Source organism: Triticum dicoccoides, chromosome 2B (assembly GCF_002162155.2).
Source record: "Triticum dicoccoides isolate Atlit2015 ecotype Zavitan chromosome 2B, WEW_v2.0, whole genome shotgun sequence".
Taxonomy (NCBI): Eukaryota; Viridiplantae; Streptophyta; class Magnoliopsida; order Poales; family Poaceae; genus Triticum; species Triticum dicoccoides.
The window spans coordinates 333,408,051-333,414,050 of NC_041383.1; positions in this window are offsets into that span (position 1 = coordinate 333,408,051).

The window sequence follows — 6,000 nt, forward strand, 5'->3', positions numbered from 1 at the left end:
TTGTTTTTACATCATAATGAGTTATTACATCACGGGGTGAAAGAACCGTGGACTAGTTTCAAGTGGATGTCCATCCACTTGAAACTAATCCGCGGTTCTTTCACCCAATGATATAATAATATCATCATCATCATCATCATATCATTAACAACTTATCATCATAATACATCATTGTCATATAACACCTCCTCAAGATCATCGTTTTCATCAATGACATCACATATAAAATTGGTCACTAGTCGTAATCACAAGTACTCCTCATTATCAACTCTAACACATTACCACATAATAAACATATTGTACCTCATAGGACCTACTACATTCGATTAAGACCTACTACATTTTCTAAGGTAAAATAGCAAAAAACAAGATAGCCCCTAACTCTCCATTATGGAGAATGGAGATTAGCCTGTCTCCAATTCTTGCCTTTCGCTGAATGTTACTTCCAAGAACCTCCTTGCGAATGTCCATACATTTCTTCCATTCTTTGATGAACATGTGTTCACCGGTTTTAGAAATCTGATATGCATAGGTGATCTCCCTAGATTTACCTGGCGGTATGTTCAGAACTGAGAGGCGACCATTCAGAGACATCAGATGAGGCAGACAATCCATCGGGAGTTTCTGTTGAAAAACATAATAATAACTTCGTAGTTAGCAATGATGTACTAGTTTTAGAAGTATGCAAAAGATGCACGGATGTCGTAATAGTAAAAAATCTTACCAGGGTATCTCCAGAGAAGTTACCGTGGTTCAACACATGCACTAGTGGCACGTATTCACCATAATTTGGAGGAGTCTGATAATAGTTATTGTAATTCTCAAGAAGAGTACAAAATGCGATCAGATGATTTTTCTCCTTATACGTTAATTCGGTGCCATTGGTGTAGTGGGTTTTATATAGCATCTTCCGCACAGTCTTTGAAGAATCAAAATAAGCTGTCAATGGAAATAAGCTATCAACTATTTTGAAATAAACAATACAAATTAGTTAATAACTATGTTTGATAAACTCACATAGCGGTACAATTGGAAGCGTATCAACAAGGACCCAAATGTCCATATTGTCTTGCTCGATGTCAGGATCACCAAGATCCATGGTGACAATCGTACCCTCATAAAAACCATACATTTTGCAAAGTGCTTCCCCATTTTGGCAACCAAAATGGGTACGCTCTGAGCATTGCACAAATTTACTTCAAAATCCATATCATGATGGGTCCTTAGGTGTATTTTCTTTGTTTCGAAATTTTCATGGTCTTCAAAACCCATCCTCTCCAAGACATAGCGTCTTGCATGGCATGGGATAAGCTAGTCGAATTGTAAAATACAAAAATTAGACGTTGAAATAGTTGAACTCATGCTTAGTTACGAAAAAAACACTTGTCGTTGTTGCGTACCGTTTCACAATTGAAGGTCTCCTCGAGCTTAATGCTGAAGCGCCGATCTTCGTCCAGCTCAATGAACCTGTCGCACATACCTCGATCGTCGTGGCACCAGCTACACTCCCCCGAGAGACTGTCGTCATCCGAGTACGACATTTCCTACGTTCATAATTCAAAGATTGAACTTGTACATATTCTAGCATAAGTCATGCCAGAATTCACGAAAAAATCCGGCATGACCTTTGCTAAAAAAGGACAACTCGAGCGCCTGAAATTTGCCGGAACAAAAATTAATCAACACTCCATCAAAACATAGGCCACTCGGAGATGTAAATTGAACATGAACGACCACTTGGGCAACCACATATCCTATTTGAGCAACAACATAAGATATACAAGGATATTTGGCTGGTCTCACCTCGATGTCGGAGGGGGTCGGTGACTGGGACGACGGCGGGGATGTCGGAGGGGGTCGGTGACGGGGACGACGGTGGTCACCTGAAACCGTATAAGTTATCACTAATACATCCCCAATAATTGCTTAAACTAAAAAATAAATACAAATATGACATGTTCAACTAGTTTTTATTAATTCAACTAGTTCTTACTAAATATAAACTTACTATAAATAGAAAAAACTATTTTTTTTTCTAAAAATAGAGTAGTTCAACTAGTTATATTAATTATCTTACTAAAAATACATTAGTTCTATTAATTCAACTAGTTCAACTAGTTTATTAATTTACTTACTAAACTAGTTCAACTACAACTACTATTAATCATACTGCCCTAGTTAACTAGTACCATCACTACTAGTAGTTAACATCTACTACTACTAAAAATCTAGTACTAACTAAGTAATATCTAGTACTAGCTATGAACCCTAAATTAACATCTACTACTACTAAATCTAGTACTAACTAGTGGCAGGGGGTGGGGGGTGACGGAGAGGTAGCTAGGGGCGGCGAGGTCGAGGGTGGTGGGAGGAGGGCTGCCGGCGGAGGAGGGAGGAGGGGCGGCCACATGCGGAGGGAGGAGGGCGGCGGCGGAGGAGGGAGGGGCGGCCACAGGCGGAGGGAGGATGTGCGAGGAGGAGGGAGGAGGGACGGAAGGAGGGGAGTACCTCGGCGGCGGACGGACGAAGGCGGCGGTGGCGGCGACGCACGACGACGATTATCGGCACGCGGGCGAGAGTGAGAGTGTGAGTGAGGGCCGGTCGTGCGCGTGGGGATAAGGTAGGGATAGTTGTAGCGCGTTTGCCAAAACGCGCTACAGCTAATCTAAATAGCAGTAGCGCTTTGCATGTAAACCGCTACTGCTAAGTGTAACTATACAAAAAATACGTCAATGCAAAAATACATTGGCCATCAATAATCTTTTTGTGTATAATCTGAATTGTCAATATGAGTCCTCTCCGGTAGGAACCGGAGAGGACTCATATTGCGGCCACAAATTTTACACATAGAGTTCAGTGAAGACCAACTGGTTGTGGTAGTTTCAGAAATAACATATTTAAGGTGATAAACACCCTGTTCACAGAGTGAGGTGGGACTAAACTTGTGGGCTGATCTTAGCAGTAGCGGTTTTCTTCGAAGCGCGCTGCTGCTAACTTCTATAGCAGTAGCGCGGTTCAGTATAGGGCGCTACTGCTATAACTAGCGAGGGGGTGAGGTCATGGCAATTATAGCAGTAGCGTGGTTTGTGGTGGATGCGCTACTACTATTTTCCTTTCAGCAGCGCATTTTGATATCACGCGCTGTTGCTAAATAGTAGTAGCGTGGTATTTTGAGAAGCGCTGCTGGTAAGATTCTGTGTATAGGTGTTTCCCTAGTAGTGTAGTCCTTGTGGATGATTTGCACGTAGACGTGGGTGATTATGTCGATGGTGTCTTGCTGCGCCAGGCGCTGTGCAGCGAGCGCGACCTCGAGGTGGACATTCTCTGGCGCGACGGCGGGCAGTCGCATGGCCACCAGTGCGTCAAAGAGGTTGTCACCATAGTGGCCGTTGAGGGTGGCGGGCATCGCAGAGCCTGGGCGCGTCGGCTGGAGGCGTACGTCAAGGTCGTCCGTGAGCTTCTTGACGACGGTGAACTTGTCAAGGAAACCGACGAGGACCTCGTCGAACAAGGAGAGGAAGCTGTCATCCAAGCGGCCCCTCGCCCTGGCGGCCTCAAGCACTACCTGGAGACGTTCCTCGGTGCCGGGCCGCAGGCCGGCGTCGTGGACCATCTGGCACAACCGGCTGATGCTCGCGCTCATCGCCTCCATTGGTCTAGCTTAGCTTCTAGTCAACTGATCTTGCGATTCAAGTGATCACTCCTGCCCTTGGTTAGCATGCGTAGGTGCGTAGGATTTCGTACTAGATTGGACTGGCGGGTAGCCTTTATATGAGAAGTGCAGATTGCGTTGAATTCACGTGCGTGTTGTCCATCTACTCCTCGGCCCTCTACTGCACGTGCCTTTGGCTGTATGACAGGTGGGCCAGCCACCCGTTTGGCCCACGTGTCATTCACCCAAAGGCAGTTGCAGTAAGTCAATGAAGCTGCGTCCCCCTCCGTGTCGGTGCAGTATAGTCATCTCACCGGACCTCTAGTTGGGGCCAAACGAGAGAAGTATGATGTTTACTAGTTTATTGGTCCCCTTTGCATTTTGCACCAAGTTTTGACCTTTGATTTAACTAATAAAATGGTAATGCATGTAAACAAAAATGTTGTGTAAGTCACCTTACGAAAACCAAATAATCCCAAAACACTTAGGCACGGTACATTAACTCCCTCCTCATTTCTTATTTTGTGACATATCAACCAATTAGAGATGTGGGCCGTGCATGCTTTCAATGACTTGAGACTACCAAACATGACATGCAGTGTTTAGTTCATTGCATGTAATCCTATTAATTAGCAAAAAGACATTAAGTTCTCTCGCCGATAGGAATAAAACAATACACCATGTATTTATTTACAGAGGGAGTAGTACATTTTTTGTGACATGCATTACTAGATATTGCTAGTCAGATACTAAAATCCAGATGGACATGGTAGTACTCCTAAATCCAGATGGCAGTGCTAGTAGTACTAGTAGTAGTACTACCAATGTAGTAGCACTGTACTACCCATTGGTCAAACTATTACGTGCTGCTCCTCACAGTGAAGTGACAAGACCCTGTGCCAGGGATGACACCTGAGTATAGGCGCCGTGTTCGGCATACCATAGTCAGCCTCACCGTCTGCAGTCACTATGATCATGGCTGTAGAGCTAGCCTGCTTACAACTAGCCATGTTCGACATAATTTCTCGTGCGTAGATGCCCGTGCATTGCACAGAACACCAAGATTGGGGGTGGACGGCGCCGGCAGCGGCCATCGCGCCAGATTTTTCCATGGCCTTCTAGATGTGGTGGGGAGGAGATAAGGCTGATTGTGAGAGACAAGGACTTGTTTGTAAATAAGGAACAAGTGCAGGCATCTTTTTGCAAAAATGGAGAAGTTTGGTTTGTATGCGTCAGATCTAGATCCGACGACTATTGGTGAAAGATGGGAGGCACAATATCATCACCAACTCAGGACCTGTTTGATTCACATGATTTTGAAAACGCAGGAATAGAACATGGCAATATTACAAGTTTCAAACTGATATTACAAATGTTAGGAGTAATGCTGCACCTATGAAGAGGGAATTACTAGGAAGTTTACGTAAGAACTTTTGTTACTTTAGGTGGATGCAGCATTATCGTACAAACTAAAATCCACCACCATGACAAGCCACTAATGGGAAAATAAGTTTTCGAGTCTCTGGCCACTTGATGTTTCAAAAACAAGTTCAGCTTCTATGGAGACTTTGTCATTTAGGCTTAGAAACTTGCGGTGATCAGCACACCATTTATTGTTGCGCCAGAGAACACCAAACCTCATTACCTTGAGCACACTTGCCTCCAGAACAAAGAACCTGGCCAATTTAATCTCAGATGTGCTGCCTCAGTAGTCGATCAAATCAATTTCTGTAAGATGGAGAGCAAGGCATTCGATGAGATTGTTATAGTGCAGCACATTTTTCACTTTCGGGTCTTTTTTTATCTGCAAAAGATGAGAACATATTAGAGCAGTTGGCTGTATAAGATTGTCGTGTCATCAAGAGGTACCAATATCATTCGCTCATACGACAGGGTTGACTAGCTAGTGATATTTTTTCACTCTCTCTCTCCTCTCATTTACCTAGGAGCATGTGAAGAGCTTGGGCATTTGTTTCCTTCCACTAGGTGGCCGATGCCATATTTCGCAAAAGTATGCTACATAATACGCATCGATGTCAAATCAAACGATTTTGGCACCGCTCTCGCGATGCGAGAGAGTTGGCACCGCTGTGCACACAGACCCACATGTATAAACAAATCAATCAAACCAACTACACCAGCCTCTCACTCTCCCAAACAAGTGTTTTTTTATTGCCTCAGTCCTCTCTCTCTCCCACGCAAGTGTTTTTTCATTGCGTGAGTTAATTTGGTACCGGAGCAAAGTAGGTGATCCAGATTGGGGCACCAGGTGAGCAATGGAGGGGCATCGATGCCAAATGCATCACAAGTGAATTTGGCACGTGTTTTGGCCTACATAGTGGAGGGCC